Source organism: Carya illinoinensis, chromosome 6 (assembly GCF_018687715.1).
Source record: "Carya illinoinensis cultivar Pawnee chromosome 6, C.illinoinensisPawnee_v1, whole genome shotgun sequence".
In the NCBI taxonomy this organism is placed as follows: Eukaryota; Viridiplantae; Streptophyta; class Magnoliopsida; order Fagales; family Juglandaceae; genus Carya; species Carya illinoinensis.
Genome location: NC_056757.1, coordinates 2,017,315 through 2,038,725, shown reverse-complemented (window position 1 = coordinate 2,038,725; position 21,411 = coordinate 2,017,315). Strand labels below are relative to the sequence as shown.

At 35.4% G+C, this 21,411-nt stretch overlaps 1 long non-coding RNA gene across 1 annotated transcript; it reads right to left on the bottom strand.

The window, feature by feature from the left end:
• Positions 1-6,127: 6,127 nt before the first annotated feature.
• On the bottom strand, positions 6,128-10,429 carry LOC122314336. Its single transcript, XR_006243687.1, has 8 exons — positions 9,833-10,429; positions 9,555-9,740; positions 9,408-9,461; positions 9,070-9,300; positions 8,784-8,882; positions 8,266-8,589; positions 7,414-7,605; positions 6,128-6,526 (listed from the first exon to the last, which is right to left on the bottom strand). It is a non-coding gene; the product is annotated as an uncharacterized LOC122314336 (long non-coding RNA).
• Positions 10,430-21,411: the final 10,982 nt, after the last annotated feature.

Here is a 21,411-nt window from a genome sequence, read left to right as displayed (position 1 = left end):
AGTTCCGTGCACATAGCCGATGCGGCAAAGAAGTTGCCATGAGTGGTGGTTTTGGGACCACCCCTCACCTGGTGGAGGATGCTGGTGGTTGCACTCGAGTTCCTACCGGTGATCAATACCATCACCACCAGCATCCTACACCAGGGGAGAGGTGGTCCCAGACCACAAGGTGGCGATTGGCACCCTTCCCTGGTTGTGCCATAGCTGGGGAAGGCTTTCATCTCATGTGCAAGGAGAGATGCACATGGTAGAGCTTCGTTCATGATCCTCACAAGAGAGGGCCAGCGTGGCTACAGCCATAAACCACTGGCAGTCCAAGTATGGACCATCGGCAGGTCACTGATGGTCAGTGTGGTGAAGGCATTTTTTTGTCTAGTTTGTCAGTGTAGTCATAAAATAAAGTCACAAGCTGATATAAGTCAAAATTTTAGATTGTAAAATATTTTTGTTATTATAAAAAAGATTTAATATTATATCAAATCTAACCACATCAATTTATAAATTTTACTTTTGTGAAATTTGTAAACCTAACCTTCTTTTTTATTGTAAAGTAAATTTAAAGTATATCATTCATTCTTTTTTAACAAATACCATTATGTGCATGTAAATATGTGAGACCAGCTCAATAAATGGTAAAGCCATTTTTTTAGAATTTTTCAAATTTCTTGTAACGACTTTATTTTTAAACATTATTCAAATTTAAAATATTTTTTAATTTAAAATTTTTAATAAATTTATATAATTATTACCTAATTCAAATACAAAAATCAATATCTATTTTTTCAGTGTATTCCAAATACAAATGAGGGTTGCAATTACTTGGTTATAGGGTTGGAGAATTGCTGGTTTGAAATCTAGCAATATCTTTATTACGATATTATCCAAAACAAATAAAGATATATAAAACAAATAAAGATATATAAATAAAATTAAAATATTATTCTCTCCTACGTAAAGAATCTTTCCCATTAATTGAGAATACAAGTTAGAGTATCCCCATTCGGATTCCTATAAAATTTCCTATAATTTAACTCAAAATCATATTCCCTTAAATTTATCCTGAAATTTTATTCATCTTTTAAAAATCTCCTACATCTCATTCCTCATCTATTTTTCTATTCTATTAAATAATATTTCTCTATTCTTTTTTTATTACTTTTTTCTCTCTCTTCCATTTACAATCTTAACTACTAACTTTTTTGTCTTATTATCTTTTTTTCAAATATCATTGTCTACTAAATATTTATATGATTTTGACTATCCAATACAGTATTTTTTTAAAAACTGAAATTAGTATTATAAAAATAGTAATTTTTTTTAATTAGTGCATTTTCTAGATGTTTCCAGGAGCTTTAATTACTCATATAGCATGGAAGATGAGCTGGTTCTTTTCTATCTTATTTTGCCACAAAAAATATATCAAAAAATTCTAGCTTATTTCTTTTAGATTGACATCTCACATACTCTCAATAATGACAAATATACCAGCAATTAGCAAACTCAACCGCATAGCAAAGAACCAGAATCCATAATAGTAAAGGCAAACAGGTAAAATGCTTAACCATTCTGCCAACCAACATGCAAAAACCAACCAATCACCCGAATGACATATCTGAGGGCCACTTGCAATCCCCCTAATAACATATTCAAGGCCACCCACCAAAGCAAATAAAAGCAGAGGCATTAAGCCCACAAGGCATGAAAGTCCAACACAATCAATGCACAAACATCATGGCCTAGTTGCCAAATCACTAGAGATCCAAAAGAAAAAAGATAAAGCAGAGCTCAACCATGATGAGGGAACAAAGAAACAACTGCTACACAAGTGCTATACCACTATTAACTAGATTTTTTTTAAAAATGCAACTTGGATGACCCACCAAAGACAAACAATCAACCCTACATAAATGTACCACTAACACCCAAGGCAACATATTAATATCCATGAATGTGCATACAAACTAACAAGCAAAGCATTTTATCGTGGTGCCAATGACCTGCCAACACTCTCTGCATTCCCATAGTAGAGCAAACTCCATTTTAGTTCAACCCTGTTTTGCAGTGGCAGTGTTGCTTAGGCTAATTCCAACTTGTATTTTCCATTATAATAATTTCTTAGATCAACCAAACTACAACTCCCCACCTATTAATGTCTAAATAATCTAAATTTTGTTAACATGCCAATACACTTCAAATAATGCAGAGTTGATTTACAAAATAAGAAAACCTCATTAGCTCAATGTAAACATCCATAAAATCAGATCATCCGTGACAAGAAATTTGTTGAAAGTGATATCCAATAACCATAAAATCAAATCAATGTAAACCAGTAGAAAATCAAACTCTAACCGAATGTTTGAAGCCCCAAATCAAACACATGGCAAGGCATGTGATGAGATCATCTTCTACCGAACCAGAGCCTCCATCCATGGCCATACACTCCACAGAAAACACAAAGTAACCCGCATGAAGTGGTGCGAAAATGTGTAGGGAAAAAGATCACAGTGGGTCTCTCAAATGTGTAGGTTTTTTTTAGAAGGAGACGAAGACGAAGAGAGACCGAAAAATAAAGAGAAACCGTACGGGTTTTCTGAGAGGGAGGCGATTGGTTCATAGAGAGTCCAGATTCAAGAAAACATAATGCTTAATCCATAGAGAGAATGAGGGAATCAGCCATGAAAAGAAACCGAGGGTATAACTTACAAAAATCGTCGATGGAGAGGATGCACAGGGTTGGTGGCTTTGTTCAAGAGAGGGGCTTCAATGGACGAGCTCACCCAACTGTCAAGAGAGAAGAAGACGCGAGACAATGATGGCCAGAGAACAAAAAGTACATTTGGAGATGTACAGTTGTTTCACAAATATGGAAAAAAATTGTAGTGCCCGTAAACTCCATCCCCATTTTAGGGATTGGGATGGAGATAATATTTTGATGAAAATCAAACAACTTTTCCCAAATTATAAAATTTATTGCCGGATGCAGATTGGGATGGGGGTGCTATTAAGCCCCACAAATCAAATATTTTTCCTTTTTCTTCCTTATTATCTTTGAAAGGGACAGGACATGAGTTCCCCACACTTAATTCCTATTCACTGCCAACGTACTATACCACGTGACAGAAGGCAAACTAAAATAACATTCTAACGTTACTGAATTTAAGTTCGCTTAACGTCACTGTATATATATATATATGTATATATAAGGTAAAAAAATATATATTTGTGACTAATTTTTGTGTAATGAAAAGGATTATTTACAATTAAAATATATTTATTTTAATAAAAAATAATTATTTTGATAGAAATAATTGATCGTAAATAAATAATTAGTGCGTGTAAAAGATATCTATAATATTAGTTAGGAATAAATTTCAAATGTATAAATATTGTGTAAATATTTTGTTCAATAGATTCCACTAAAAATAAATATTGTTTCACACTTTTTATGATGAGATGTATTTTTTTTATAAAAACTTTATGCAAAAATTGTATATTTAAAACTTGTATATATATATATAATTAATACTTTCAATCGAAAATAAATAAATAAAATTAGAATATCATACTCTGCACGACAAGTATCTTTACCATTAATTCAGAATACAAGTCCGCACAAATCTAATCCTTTTTTTTTTCTTTTTCTTTCTTTCTTTCTTCTTCTTCTTCTTCTACTCTTTTTTTTTTTTTTTTTTTTTTTTTTTTTTTTTTTTTATCCTTTTTCTTTCTTTCTTTCTTCTTCTTCTTCTACCTTTTTCTTTTTTTTCTTTTTTTTTTTGGATTCTTTTTTTTTTTTTTTTTTTTCTTTAAGCTTTTGAGAGGGACAGAAATGCATGGCTTCCCCACACAGGTTCTAATTCACTACATGCCAACGTACTACCACGTGACGGAAGCAGGATATCGTCACCATGCGCGGTATGGATTCGAATCTCTGGACCTCTGTTTATACGGTAAAACATTTCTCAATCAAATGTAAGTTTTCAAATTATTGAGATGGTTTCTATTATTTTTACTAATGACAAACTAGACAAAAAAAACAAATGCCTCCATTTTCCCGTTACTCTTTAAGCACTTTTGCTTTCGCAGACTACGATATAATATTTTAATAAAAAGTATTTGATAAATATATAAAATATATTAAATTAATACATTTTAATATTTAAACAAATTTAACATTTTAATAAATATTTTAATAAACATTTTAAGTACAACGGCCTAAACAAATTTTAAGCACAAAATCATTTTGATAAACATTTTAAGCACATTTGGCGTAAACAAATTTTCAATTTTATTAAAATTAAAATATTTTAATAAAATTATTGTCATCTTATAATATTATTATGAAATAATTTAGAAAAATTATATTTGAGTAGGTAATTTATAAATTACTATTATTACTATTTATAAATATACTTATAAATAAAACAAAATAATTACAAATGCTATGCAATAATTGGTGGGACTACATAGATCAAATATCTAAAAAGTTAAAATCATCTCATCTTACTTCTTAATCCAAACACACAAAATTTTCAAAAACCATTTTATCTCAACTCAATTCAAAAATCTCACTTTTATTCACAAAGCATTTCATCTCATTTCATACTTGATAACATATCATATGAAGTCAATCACGTAGTTATATTGGAACTAACTACATTTTATATAATATAAAATTAATATGTTCAAACGTAAACGAATACAACTTAACATACAAATTAATATAAAATAGATCTCGGAATTTTGCTATATAATGCAAAGATAAAATCTTAAAAATACAATTTGTTTCAAATATATTTCACAAAAATAATCGATAAACTGACATGATTGACTTCATATGATATGTTAAATTTATTAATTTATAATAAAAGTAATTTTATAGTCTAATGTACTACATTATTAATTACTCACATTATTTTGTGAATTTATTTTTGTGAGACATTACTTTTATAATTAAAACATTTCTCTAAATTACACTACAATAGAAGGGACTTTTCCCGGCGATGTAAAATCGCGGGAAATCCACCAAAATCCCCGCCATATTCATATCCCAGCGATTTTATACTCGCTGGAGCATCGCCGGTACTATTCAGCCACTTCCTATATACTACCCGATATCTCAAAATCGCCGCCTCATGTGCACTATTTAGCATCAATTTTTCTATCGTCGGCATATAATTTCAAAACGGTATTAAATATACCGGCGATGTAAAAGTCGCTGTCATATAATATGACAGCGATTTCTACATCGCCGGGATATTAATTTCAAAATTGTGAAATTACTTGGCGGCAATGGAAAAGTCGCTATCAAATTATATCACAGCGATGTTCTAATCGCCGGGAAATTAATTTCAAAACGGTACATTAGTTTACCGGCGATAAAAAATCACCGTCATATAATGTGACAACGACTTTTCCATCGCCGCCAAGTAATTTCATGGTTTTGAATTTAATTTCCCGGAGATGGAAAAATCGCTTTCATATTATATAACAGCGACTTTTACATCGTCGCCACGTAATTTCACGGTTTTGAAATTAATATCTCGGTGATGAAGAAATTGCTGTCATATTATAAAACAACTTTTACATCGCCACCACGTAATGTTGTGGTTTTAAAATTATATTCCGGCAATGTAGAAATCGCTGTTATATAATAAAAAAAATAATTTCTCGGCGATGAAAAAATCGTTGTCATGGGCATATAACTATGACTTTTGCATCGCCGGGATATATAATACCGTTTTTAAATTATATTCTGGTGATAGAAAAATCGCTGGTACTTGATATTACAACGATTTTCTCCATCGCCGTTATATAATTTTCCTTTCTTAAAGAATTTGCCGGCGATGAATAAATCGACGGTATTAGATTTTGGCATGTTGGTATTATTTTTATCGATGCCATTACTTTTTGTATGTGTTGTTTTTTTTCAACGTATTAGCAACGATTGAAAAATTGATGGAAAAACCTGTAAATTGAATTGTTGTTAACCCAGTATTCTTACTGGGTCTCATTTTCACTATAAGACCCAGTACGAATACTGGGTTACTATATTTGATCCCATTAATCCGAATGTACCTGATTGACATTATCAACTAACGATCCATAGATACACAAATATATCCATACATCAACAAAATTTCGTTTCATCCATTCTGAACAATTCAATAATATCGGTCAAGCGTCAATTCAACCATGCTTTCGCAAATATATATTTTCTCACTGAGTGGTGCACTATGGAAGTCATATCAAGTACAAGCTGAGCTAATTTTTATATGATATACAAAACATCACCATTACCTACTAATTTACTATACTCTATTATAATGGTAACCAAGGGCTACCAATTTTGGTTATCTCTATTTCTGTGGGACTTTTCATTCACACTGGCACTCATAGTTCGACATATCACTTTTGATCAAGAAAGGTGGCGAACATGATGCGCGAAAACTGTCGTTGTCATACAGCTCAGCCCAAGCTTGGCCATATCACTGTTGTGAATATCAAACCACCCCTCTTTGTCTGATGCCTAATGTAAGAGTGAATAAAAAAAAACCCATTATTAAAGCCATGCAAGTAATTTTACAATGACATGAATATAAAGCACTTTTTTTTAAATGAAAGACAAACAAAAATAGCTATAGAAAAAAGGATGTTCTAGAATTGAACATTTGAAGTTGACATTTGTTTATTTTTGCATTATAATTAGGAAGAGGTGAAGATTTATTTGTGAAATTTGTTTAATTGCCTAAACATTTTTCCAATGAAAAATGATTTTCTCCCAAATAATCAAACTTTGCCACACCCAAACATTTGGATGTGCATGCACTAGGGAAATTTCAAATACTAAAGGTTTTTTTTTTAAATGAATCGGTAGTTTCTTTCACCTAACCTAAACATTTTTAGATGGAAAATGTCCACCATTATCCTAGGTGGTGTAGTCAATATTGGTTAGAAGAGGAGAACAAAAAATCCAGGGTTAACTTATTCAAGCCTTGTCAGTAGATAAAATGGTCAACAAGTAGCTTAAAAAAAGTCTAAACTTTAGGCTAATTCTCACGCTGGCCAATATTGAACATAATGCATTATGGGCACTGCAAAATTTATTAACACCTCAACCAATGCCCTTTTAATGCCTATCTAGATTGGGAGTCATGTGTGTGAATCCCGTGAAACTATGTTTGATGACGTATGATAATGTCACTTTCCAGTCAATATAACCCCTTGGTTGTCTCATCTATATTACCACTAAACAATCCAGGCACACAAAATATATTGCCATGAAGCTAATGTGCGGACAACAAAGCTTTAAAAAAGGATTTGTCATTGAAAATAACTGGTCGAGTAGAGAGGAAAACTTTCACTATTCGCAAGAGTTTATATTTCAAATTTGACTTTTAAATGAGATTTGAGTACCTTTTCCAGTTGCAGAGAACACTGCACCCAAGCATCATCATTCTTCTCTTCCCCAACAAATTCATGCATTTGGGATCGCAGCACTGGGCCCCTTGATGAGTAAGAAATGCGTTTGGTTAAATATTGAATATTGAGCAAATATCCACTATTGCATTGACTATCAAAGCTGCTTCCATCAACAATGTAATAGTTCTGAAAAAATAAGATGCATTTCATTAATATTCTAAGTATTCGATTTTTAGAAATAGCAGTGAAATCTCTGATATTGAATAGATTTTTTCCCAGTCACAAAACATGGTATTAATGGTCTGGAAGCTAGCGGTCAAGGCTTTATATTTCATAGCCGGAAACTTAATATGCATGTTATTGGCACTCCTGTATGGACAGATTTCAGACCATTTCGCTACTCAGTAGATTAAAAGTACATATGGCAATTTAACTGTATCATATTAGCTCGGGTACAGGTTGTGAAAATAATTTACCACTAGAAGCTGAACTCTCTCTCAATGACTATTTTCTTTTATTGTCTCCTTAACTCTTCTTTAAGAATGATCATGGCTCAAGTATATCCTATTATTAATATAATTTGTTTACTTATAACCTAAGATGTTCTTCCATAACTCTTTCAAGCACCTCACACCACATAAAACCATGACAATATAGATAACCTCATGCACCAATACTTTTCAGGTGAATGGAGTGCAAGAAAATAGCATTTATTACTATTGATAATCCATCCACCTAAAATTCATATGTACCACAGCAGCTATGCATGTACAACAAGGTAATGATTAAAATAAGGGAGAAAAAAGCATATGTCAGTTTTTTCTATAGCTACTAGACAAGTAGTACCTGTATATCAATTTATGAGTCACCTTAATTTGAGCCATGTGATAACTTGAACAGAGGAATCCAAGAGAACCAAAATTCGCCTAGCTGAGCATATGCCTGTTTGAAAAATAGTAGCTGTGCAACCCTCCAGTTTGGATACTAAAAAGATGGAGTAAGATGCAAACTGAGTTGTATGACGTGAAATGCAGGGGAAACACTAAAGCAGATGAGTAACCTGGTCATGGTTTCCAAGCAAAAGCAGCAATGATGTGGGTCTTCATCATTGCACTTGAACCACATCTAAAAAGTGAGGGGGTGGATAAATATATGTCCTCGTTCGATGAACTGTCAAATGCTCAGTGTAATTAATAAACTGCAAAGTTCACATTAAGAGGTCCAACCATAGTCTTCTACCAGTAAATTAGCTCACTATTTGAAGTAAAGTTAAGAATATAAATTAAAGAAGCTGAGCAGTAAGAAATCAATGGTGAAGAATTATTTTTTGGGTAATTGACAGAAGGGCTTTAATATCCACTTACCTTAACAGAGTTGCCCACAAGATTTGTAATAATCTGCCTGAACCTCCCTGGATCACCCATTACAATGTCAGGAACTTTATCGGAAACAAACACTGCCAGCTTTGTTTCCCCAATTATCGAAGTTTGAGGATTGTAGCATTCAATTGGTAACAGAACCCATTGCAAGATGAGCAGAAAAAATAGTTTAAAAATTAGATGAACAGAACGAATAGCAGTTCATATTCACAACTACAAGCATTAAATGAAATGATGTAACACACGGAGAAAAATGATTATTCCCTTATACCATGTTATTGATGAACAAACGATGATGAATAAACTACTGTTGGACATCGTCTAGAAGTTGGAATGAGGTCAAATGGGACTACTTCCAGCTCTAACTTGCCAGCCTCAATTTTTGCACAGTCTAGCACCTCATTGATTAACACTATCAATGCTTTCCCACAGGCTTGCACAGTTTGAGCGTAATCCCTCTGAGTTGAGCTTAATTCCATATCTAGAAGCAGAGCAAGCATTCCTGCCATTAATAAAGAGTAACAATCCCATCATTAGAAAGCTCTAAAGGAAAGATTAAAAATGTAACCATTTTAGATGAGAAGAAAAAACTAATTAGTTTGAACATACCAAGGATGCCATTCACATGGTTGTTCTAATTTCATGAGAAACAATAGCTAGAAACTGGCAAGTCAATCACAGGTAATACTCATGTTAAAAGGCAGAAGCTTGGAAATTTACTTATAGTATGCTTTACAAGAACATCGATAAGATTACCTGGGATTTTGCTACATCTGCGGCTTCTGCTAGAACTTTTAGTTCTTCCATTTCATGGAAATCATCCTCAACTTTAACAACGTGAATTTCTGCACCATATAAGATATAACCTACCAGTAAACCAATCACAAAGAACAAGAACGTAGTGGTGAGCGCTGTCCATGACAACTCATCTTCTGATGGTATCTGCTTAAAACCCAACGACAAGCATCTATGAGACAAAAACCATGGAGCTCTTCTGCCTTTTGAAATTGTGAGCAACAAATTGATGCTCTTACCTGCATATCATTTGATACTTCCTAAAAGGATCTCCAAAATCAAGCTTGCTCTCATGAGAAAGAGACATGTCACCATCTTGATATTGGTGACCATACATGATTAAGGGATCCGAGGAGTTTGTGACATCATACACATTCACTAAAATTCCCTGATTTCCAGCAAGTTGACCAAGTAAATTCTCCCCAAGGGACTCAACATCAAAGGCTCCACCAACATATCTGCAAAACAGACATGTTGGACCTTTCCACATTAACACTCACCCCCAACATTAAGCTGGGAAATTGAAAGCCAAAGCTTTAAACTCATAGTCAAATATAAAAACATCAAAACGTACTTTGATGTGTAAAAAACAAGGAGAAAGGAGGAGTGCGGGCAAAGGATCGTGCCAAGGCTTCAAAATGTCATTCAGCAAAAGAAAGTGATAGTGGTTCAGGAGACACTGCTAATGAATCCCCATGCATAGAGCAAAAGACACTGGTTTTGTTCAGGTTCACGCTCAGTACGATTTAGCAACATGGTCCAGAAGTAATCTGGCCCACATGTCATGCAAACTCAACAAAAGAAGCCAAAATCAGAAGCTCATACGTTTTCCTGTGGTTTATTATGGAAATCCTTGTAGACTCAATACCTGTATTTAAACCATGCATTTTTATATATGTTGCAGCAGAACCCAGAAATATTGAGAACATATCTATTTGCAGATTACATCCATGACGTGAGTTGTTCATTTTAATGAAAGCAGATATCAAGGGAGTCACCTTGACAAATATTGTACGTATATTTAGGAAAATTCAACAGATATTTCCTGCAATATATAATATTGCAAGCATAGGAGACACGATTCTGCCTCCAGCAAGTAGAGGCACAAATATAGGAGATCTCGCAAAAAAGCAAAAATCAACTGTATTACAACTTAATATAATAACTCTAATATCAAGTCATATCAAACTATTACCACCGATGATGTGACTTCACACGCACATAATAAAAAAAATTCACTTGAATCTACAACACATAAGGCTATTTCTATGCAAGGATCCATATAAACTATCCCCTCCACCCAAACGATACTTTATAAATTTTGATATAAATTTATAAGATATATGGTAGGAAGATGCACCTTTCAACTCATCTTCGGGTTTTGTTATATGAAAAATATTAATCTGATACATAGTTAATACCAGAATATTGTATTAATCAAAAAGTTAATACACAAATATTGACGAATAGGGGATTGATATCTGTAATGACCCTCACACACACACTATCATATTAATCTTCAGTTTAATCTCGGTATATCCACAACCACCTATTAATATAAATGGATAATTGAAGGCTGAATATATTTCTTGAGAGAGAGAGACAGAGAGAGACCTTCTCCATGCTGTGTCAATTGCAAAGCTCCTTCAACAGCGTCTCAAGGTTTTGCACCAACTTGTGAACACTAGCATGATGGTCCAATGTCTTCTCCAAGAAAATGCCTTGCAATACAAGTACATTACGTGTTATGTCAATGTTAGCCCACATAATGTATGACCTACCTACTAAATAGTTGTAGCTAGAAGAGAAAATATTTTCTAGTCATAAGAAACTTACACTGAGTCTTTGTTCTGTACTCATTGTGGTTTCTTACAATCTTCATTAACTCCTACTTGTGATTCCCCAGGACATGATTTGATGCTAACGTTAATTGTTATTTTGCTGGGAAATGGTTCAGGTATGGAGTCTTACATATATGCTCAAACTACCCAAAAAGAAATGACCATCAAAATATTGATTCCCCCCGGTGTTGACATAGATCCCTTTATATAGATATAGTAATATCTATATATATATATATAGATATATGTATATTGCCCAGTTGTCTTCAGAATCCACTATCAAAAAACCACCCAAAATGCCAAAATACCACCCAAAACGCCAAAAAACCCCACAACCCCCCTTATGGGTTGGGGGAATCGTTACCCTGAGTCTGTCGATATGACTCAGTGAATGTCGGATGATCCTTAAAGAATGCCTGAAGCAATCTGTCAGTCTGAATCTGATGCTCCCTAAGAGCCCGCATCTCTGATCTCATTTCATCCAGCTGACTCTTATACTCTTCAGCATCTTTCTTATGTTGTTCAGCATCTTTCTTGTGTCTTTCAATCTCAGACATGTAGCATTGCATTTTAACTTGGTCACATTGTCTACTTGACTCGGGGATGACCATCTCCCCGAGTCCTTGCGCATATCCAGGTCGGTGGCCCAGGACCTCCCTAAAGACAGTCACTATTGCCTCATCATTATGTTGCTCTGGTTCTAGGCCATCCAACCTACCTTGCATCTCCTTCTGGACATTGACAAAACAATGATTATTAACAATTGTGGCATGTTAGCAGTATGCATTTATTATTATTAGAAAGAAACATAGATCACTGGAACTGTACGTGTACAACTCATGTAAGTATCTTCTGTAGCATCTGTCATAAACTTGTTCTTCTTCTTCGACCAGCGCGTCTCCTTATAGAAGTCAACCAAATTGCCGTTCTCAGTGCGCTACATGTGTTCAAAAAACGTATATGAATATTTTGAAGGCAGTAAAAGTTTATAAAATTTGACATGTGTACTTTAAGCTCAAGTCTATTGAACGTAACCAGTACCCAACAGTAAGGTAATAATATCAGAATTACATATGTAATATAATTTCACGACATAGAGGACAGTATTTTATGTGCTAATGAATTTAGATGTTGGACAAGTCTATTGAAATGACCATCAATTGGGAGGCATCCTCAAACCTTTTGCTCAAGTATTCGGACAAATGATTTACGTCCTGATGTGTGATTAATTGCCTGCTTCTTTCGGTTCTCCCGATTTTGAGAATAAATTTTTTGCCATGCACACCCAATGTTAGCTATAATAAACAATTGCATTTGCCACAACAATATTTAGTCATATTAAATGGAAGAATTTAATATGGCATTACTTTGAGAAAGTGCATATATACCTTAAAGGCATCACTGCCCCATCTACCACACAACTTTACCCATACAAGGTGGTCCACCAAGCTTGTCCCATTAGCCAAAGCTTCTTCATGGCTTCCAAATGATTCATAAATCTTGTGCAAGTCATGGTGGAAGGAGTTGAAGCACTTACGAAATGCATTTTGGCAACGGTTATAGTGCATAAACCACAACCAACTTGACGAAAGTAGCTAACCCAATAACTTACCCGAACTCGGTCAATAAGCTCCTCCTTCAAAGCTTGCAAAACATCCATCCATCGCGCATAACTCATGTCACAATATTTTTTAACAATCCATGATACTCGTGTCTTGAACATAGAAGCATGCTCACAACACGGTGTAGTCTCACTCTCGTTTATCTTTAAAAGCACTTTGTTGTGCTTCCTCACCTTGTCAAACTCGATGCATCAAGTGGGCCCATGAATTCATTTTCTCTATTCCTGCGCTACAACGGCCTCCGTGGGGGCGTCCGCTCCTGTATTTCAAAATACATGACTAGATTAGTGTATGTAATTATAAAGTATCTTTACACAAACAAGGTGACATACCAATAGGTCAACGCATTCAATATGTCTCATGGATTAACACATACCAGTTTGTGGTACACTGGGGTCTTCCATTCTTGCGTGGTCTCTAATAGGTGATTGTGCCCGCACTGGTGAGGGTTCTCGAATAGGCCCTGGCGTGGGAATTGGGTTGGTGGATGGTGGTCGGCTTGGGGGTCATGTGGAGTCATCCGAGGATGATTGATTACACTCCTCAGGACTGTGATATGAGGAGATCTTTGCTCCCTGAGTTCGGTTGTGGCGGGCTGAGTACGGTACATGCCGCCTCGCACGAAAACCCTGGAGTCTCCCTCCGCCCCTAGTACTGGGTCCCGCTCGGTCACCTGCATGCGTATGAGTTAATAGCATTGTAATAAACGTCAGGTCCATTCCACAACATAATCTCAAAGTCACAGCCATGGTTAAAAAAACAAAAATCAATTATCTACCATTTTCAATTACTTTTGGGTATAGAAACCATTACATTATGATCATTAATATAGACAAATAATTAACTTATCGATCTAAATTATATACCTTGGTAATTAATCATGCTGCTCATGCCTCCAACTTGAAGATGGGATTGCATGATAAATATATATATCGATATCGGAGAAAGCAAATCCCCTCCCAAATCTGTCTGTGCAACGACTACAATAAAGCCATGCAATATTGTTTTACCCTCACCTGAGCAATAATTAATATCATATACATCAGCAGCCAAACAAAGTTATAGGAAATAAATATATGAAACCATATATGTAATCTTGTGCATATTACTTCAGTCCATTTATTAAAAATTGTTCTTAATGGTTAGTCTAAATAAATCAAAAAGGTATGACTCTACAATTCCATTTTTAACTATATGTGAAATGGTACCAACTTCAAAGAGGTAATCTGTTGTACCAACCTTAATTAGACGAAGTTTTTGGAGTGTTCATTATAAATCTGACACAAACTCTTCGTCTGTTGATAGGTCCTCTTCATCTGAATATTCCCCCTCACTATATGCATCTCTGGAACCAAAAGAAATCATGGCATCATTAATAAAGCATGTTGAATCTATGCATTGACCATCCACATCCATGACTTCTTGTGCATCAATATCGCTAGGTGGTATATCAAGCCTATCCAGTAGAGTTGACACTGGATCTGCATTACCACACTGCATTGGTTCATAGTAATTAGAAGACTCATTTTCTTGATCAGCCTCATTAGTACATGGCTCGCCATCATTAATATCTTCCAGATTCCTCGACACTGAAGGAATGTTATATACATTCCTATTTGTATAGGTCTGCACAATACCCCAATTCCCTTTCGCCCTTAAATCTCTTATGTAGAAACTTGATCAGCCTGACTCACCAACATGAATGGTTCACCCTTATACCAAGTCCTATTCATGTTGACACTAATCATATGGTCATCCACCCGCACCCCTCGTTTTTGATCACCAACGTCAAACCAATCAAATCCAAATAGGTATACCCGATGCCACTCCATGTAGCGTAACTCTACGATATTATTAATAACACCGTAAAAGTCTGCGTTATTTGTGGCCTCATCTCCAGTTACCAACACTCCAGAATTTTGTGTACGCTGACGAAGTTCATGCTGTCTCGTATGAAACCTTTTTCCATTTATTATGCAAGCATCATATGATGCAACCCAACGGTCAGGCCAGCCAGCTAACGCATACAAATTAGCAGACACATCAAGTGGATTCTTGGTACGATGTTCCTGGATCTATACCAAAATTGTTGAAAGTTCATAACGTATATTGTCATCATTTCAAAACATATTAAGGAAATCCATAATATTTCAACGTAGATAAGGATGGAAAAGAACTTACACGGTGCTTGAACCAAGTTGGAAAGTCAGTTTGATGCATGCGATCGATGCAATTTGAGTGTTGCACCTTACATTTCTCATAGTGTTCCCTACATTTGGAGCACAGAATCGCCAAGCAAAATATTTGATGTTATGGGCATTGCATATATAATAACTTGTTAAGTTTGAATGGAAGTAGATTTTAAAGTAAACTCTTTGATGCTTACTATATATATGGTCCAATCTCCTGACAATTGTTGAGCACATACCAAATGGCTGCTTTAAAGAGTTTATCTTCTAATTGCATATTAGAAGCTGAACCCAAGGGACGACCTTTTTGATTGAAAATTCTAAATCCATCTATAGTCTCCTCTTCGTCAGAATCAATGTTGCGGTCCGTTGATTGAACTTTGTCTCAACATCTTTGAGGTATATAGAGCAAAAAGTCAGGCATTCAGTGTGAATGTAGGCCTCGACTATTGAACCTTCTAGTCGAGCTTTATTCTTAACATACAGTATGAATTTTTCTAGGTTTCTCTCAAATGGGTACATCCATCTATATTGTATTGGACCCCCAAGTATGGCCTCACGAGGCAAATGGACAGTTAGGTAGACCATGACATCGAAAAATGAGGGAGGGAATATCATCTCTAGTTTACATAGAATGGTGACGATATCAGTTTGGAGCTGGGATAGGTGATTCACATCCAGTGTTCGAGCGCACAACTCTTTGAAGAACATGCTAAGTTCAGTCAAAGCCAAGGCAATGTCACTTCTTAGAAACCCCCCAGCAGCAATTGGGAGTAGTCTTTGAAGGAAAACATGATAATCGTGGCTTTTTAAACTGGCAATTTTACAATCACGTAGAGAAACACAATTCGAGATATTGGAAGAGAACCCATCTAGAAATTTGATATCGGACAGCCACTCACAAAATTGATGCCTTTCATCTCCGTGTAATGCGTACAGTGCATGTGGCATTGTTACATGATCACCCTCACGTCTCAAACATAATTCTTTTCTATAACCCAATATCTCCAAGTCACGCCTTCAATTTATATTATCTTTAGTTTTTCCTGGAGTGTTCATTAAAGTGAATAAGATGTTTTCGGTAATATTCTTCTCAATATGCATAACATCTAAATTATGCCGAAGTTGAAGTGTTGACCAATAAGGTAACTGGAAGAATATGCTACACTTTGTCTAGTTCAGCTCTTCAGCAATACGTTTTCTCTTCCTACTAGATTTACCAAACTGAACATCCATAATCATCTGCAAATGAGTCAGAATATCGAATCCTCCTATATCTCTTGGCGGCATGCGATGATCTTCTTTACCGTTGAACAATCCTTTCCTCCTTCTTCATATGTGATCTAGCAGTAAGAAACGTCGGTGTCCACAACAATGCAGCATGCAACATAAACGTCTCCTTAGATGAGGCATCATATGTAGATATTCCATATTCCCACAATTCAAGCAGTTCATCAAGAAACGACTGTAGGTACACATCGATCTCATTCCCTGGTGACTTTGGGCTAGGAAAAATCAAAGAAGTCATAAAGAATTGATCTTTCATGCATGACCACGATGGCAAGTTATACGGGACAAGGATCGCTGGCCAAATGCTATGGGGCTTAGCCAAGTTGTTGAAGGGAGTGAATCCGTCACATGCCAGACCGAGCCTAACATTGAGTGGATCCGCAGCGAACCAACTATGATGTTCATCAAATTTCTTCCAACACTCAGAGTCAGCCGGATGTCTCATACTAGTATCTTCTATCGCCCGTTGCTCTTTATGCCATCTCATATCACCTGCTATCTTTGCAGACATAAAGAGACGCTACAATCTCGGTTTCAATGGAAAATGGCGTAACACTTTTTGAGGTATAACGCCTGAGCCATGTGCATTTGGCATCCACCTCGAAGCCTTACATACAGGGCATTCATTAAGAGCGGTATTTTCCTTCCAGAATAAGATGCAGTCGTTGGGGCACGCATGGATTTTTTGGTACTTGAAACCCAACCCGCGCTCCAAAGACCTTGATTCCTCATATGATTGTGGCAAGAGCACATCAGGAAAAGAAGACCGCAACAGATCAAGGAGCATGTCAAATGACTTAATTGATCATCCACCAATTGATTTGATGTGTAATAACTTGACAATGAATGAAAACTTTGTAAATTTTGTACACCCGTCGAAAAGAGGACGTCGAGCATCCTCCAATAGTTTGTCAAAAGTAGTTGATAGTGAATCTTTAGGTATTGGTGGCCTATTATTGTCGCAGCAGTGTTTTCTTGGGGCACATCAACAAAGGTGCCTACCCGTACGTCATCCAACATATGCTGCATGTCATCGATATAATCATCTTCTGGTATAAACTCATCACCAACATCATTGTCATTGACGTCCAATGTTGTCTCCTCCTCCCCATGAAATATCCACTGGATGTAGTTTGGATTGATCCCTTTAATAAACAAATGGGATTCAACCTCAAATATAGAAAGCCACATATTGTTAAGACATGTACGACATGGACACCGAATGCGATCCCGTCCACTTGCATGGTTTCTTGCTTGTGTGAGAAATTTTTAATCCCTTCGGCATATGCAGGTGATAAAAGTCTATCGGGATCGTTCATCTAACTTCTGTCCATCTAAAAGAATAATAAATGTGGGAAAGAGAGTTAGATAAACAGAGATCGTCAACGTAGGTAGTTGATGAGTTGACATTTGGAATTTGATCATAAAATGTGGAATAATATATATGGTCGATGGAATGAATGGTTGGGCAAAATGTAGGATGAAAATATTTAATTTAATGCGACAAGAGTTCATGGTCTCAACATGCCAGTTGTTGCTATAAGCTGTATAATTCATCCTTATAGGACTTGCAAGTGTATGCGTTTTGAGTTCAGTATATACAAGAAAGAAAGGCATGTTACAAAATTATTTCGGGAGTCCACTATTATATCATGCACTGAATGATGTTTAGCATTTGTACATTAGGATTCGAGTATAGGAAAAGCCTCAAACCCGATGGTACTCACCTCTTGATTGATTAACACTTATTTTGTGTCATTAACTAACGATCTCAAGCTTCTAGTCATGTATGGTTCAAGGATAATTGGTTGTGTTCACAAAAATGTAACAGATGAAGGTTTTCAAAAATGATGGACAGTTAAAAATCTAAATGGGTCTTTGATTAGGACATTATGTGAGTGTTTATGGTGGAAATCCCAGTATCGTATATTATATCATCTGCATTAAGGTGATCGTTTTCTCGAGAATGATGCAGTCCGAAGTTAAACTCAATGGATAAAAACCCCTATATGCTGGTCTATACACATCGTTCACCCAAGACGATCATGTGTTCAAAAAGGTAATTAGTAATAGCTAAGAAAGTTCACCATTCTATACAAATGAGAAAGCGAGATTGGGCAAAGGATTTTAGTAATTGATCACAAGTCAATACTCGCAAAATGATGTTGGATAGGGAGCGCTCCCTAGAGGAATTGTGGAGTTATTTCTTGAAGACTATTTACTTGGGCCATTGCTACAGATATTAATGGTCTGAGTAATATCAGGATTTTCTTTTCCAACTTGTAGTCCTTCAGGTACCAGGATTATCTGGTATCTTGAAGAGAAACCGTTGGGGTTGAGGATCAAGGCGTAAAGTTTATGCAGTTGGTCCCAATACATCGATATTGGGTGATCCCAGTGGTCAATAAAGACATATAAGTTTGTAATTTCTGTTGTAACAAAAATTACTATGGGTTCTAAATTCACAACCTATGTGCATAGGCTGTTAGAATTCCAAGTTTTCTGAGTTTTTGGGCAAACAACAAGAATCATTTGTACACTGGCAGTCAAAATACCCTGAGAATATATGTACTTTGGGTTATCTCCATGTCAATGGACAGAAATAATGAAGCCAATGTGATAGTATATTAATTATCTGACGCAACTACATGTCCACCACCCTCACTCTCATTAAACACCTATTAATATATATGTATGTGTGCGTGTGTCTATATATTTAATATGTATATATATTGTCATACATATTGTTGGGAACTCACTATAAACTATCAAAAGTAATGCGTAGTCATGTGAAACTATCAAAGTGAAAGAAAAGCTAGAGCAATTAATTCATACATTGAAATAGAGTTGTTGCATCTAGAGAAAGCATACAACAAAAGATCAGACAACGTATCCATCAATAAAAAATTTCTAAACTTTCAGCAGGGTGGAATTTATTGGACAAAACCATAAAACATCCATCTAAGTTACATATTTATTGAAAGAAATAAATGTAAGGTAGAGATTTGCAGCATAGAATGCATTTGTTACCTTCAATACCCAACAAAGTAAGGGCACAGCTCACCCCTGGCTGTTCCTGGCTCACCAATTCTTCTCAAAGGCTCAGTCAACGCCTTTTAAATCAAAAGCACTTGATGGTCCAGCATACACACCGCACACAAAAATCCAACCAATTTTCAGTATAAACTCAATAGCAGAATATAACACAAACAAAATAGCACGCCAAAAAAATTCATTTAGTAAATTATAGGAGTTATGAGTTTAATCACAATTTGAACTACATAAACCAACTAGGGGATATCAACTACAAAGCACTTTCCTTAACTCTACTTCACTTAGGGAAAATCTTAAACAATACGCAACCTCAACCCATTTAACTTCTGTCCATACAATCAGCAGTAGGGCAAAACTTTAAAACTCGTTTATCATTTGAAGCATGGTAAAAGAATCCATGAACATGACTAATAGCATGTTAGCTATCTAGTAAAGGAATTCGGTGTTGTACAATTCATGCATTATGAAGAACATGGTTTAAGAATGAAATAATGATTGGAATTTACGTAGAAATGGAAGGGAACAAGTTTGTGTCATTGTAATCTGGAATTACCTCACACAAACAACAGTTATTTGAAGTTTTTTGGTAACTTGTTGGATACTAGCCTAATGAGGAGCTAAAGCTTAGAGGATGGCTGGTTTTTGTCCCTTGATTTAATGGTTTTTCATACTAGCACACAACTTTGGTTGAGCAAAAAAGGGATGAAATGGACTGGGTGAAGCCCAAAAACAGAGTGGAATTGCTTGGTGCTTTCTTTCCAAGAGGAGATCTCAGCAAACCAAAAAATACAAGGGGGTCCATTACAAAAGACCAAGTCCAACAGCAAGTCAATAAAATAGGGAAACAACACAAAGTACAACAGAAAATACAGGACTGAAAAAAGGTGCCAGCTGCAAAATATCACAGAACAAATGAAGGCATGCAAGCGACAAATGAAGATAGAATACATAAAAAGACTTCTTCTTTTTATATATTAACAGTATTCAGTCCATTTAAGTGTCATTTCTTCCATAACTTCGAATCAATTGTACCTTTTCCAATCACAAGAACATAGGTTGTGAAGAATACAAATGTTACTTGAATGGTTTCTACCATTTGACTGATCAACAAGTTGAACGATGTAGTTTTTTTCATTTGTATATGTGAAGAGAAATACTTACCATCTATGTTTGATTTCATTTCAACTTAATATCATGTGGCTAAACCCACATGATATCAACACCTATACAATCGCTGGCCAACAAAGGGTGCATTTTGTGCAAAAGACAACATCATATTATGACTCAAAAGGAGGAAATAGGCTAAACAAGAAAAGTACCGATTTATATAAAAAATTTGCATTGCTGATATAAAGGGGGAGTGATAGTGAAAAACCATGCACAAAGCGAGACCTGTGTCGAGAAAAAAACTTGAAAGTCATTGAAGAAATTGTAGATGACCCATGATGCAAAGTCAAAGTTTCAGCTGTTACCACAATATATAAACCTTCGGGTTTTTTATAAGTCATAATGTTAATGAAGACAAAGGCATAAGCCATGTTATAAAAATAGGATGTATACTGGAAGGATAAACCTACAACTTCCAGAAAGCAAATAACTAAAAAAACCCAAAAAACTAAAACAGGTTCACAAAATTATCCTTCCATTACATATGATTTCACAAAATTCTGTGTAGGGCAGGAAATTCCAGCTTAAGAGCAGCATCCCCACACCACAAATCACTTTGGAAAGAGAATTCTCTTTCCATCTCCCACCTTCAATCTAAAATTATACCTGCTAAATAAAATGAACTCTGCCTCAAAACATTTTATTTCTTGTATAT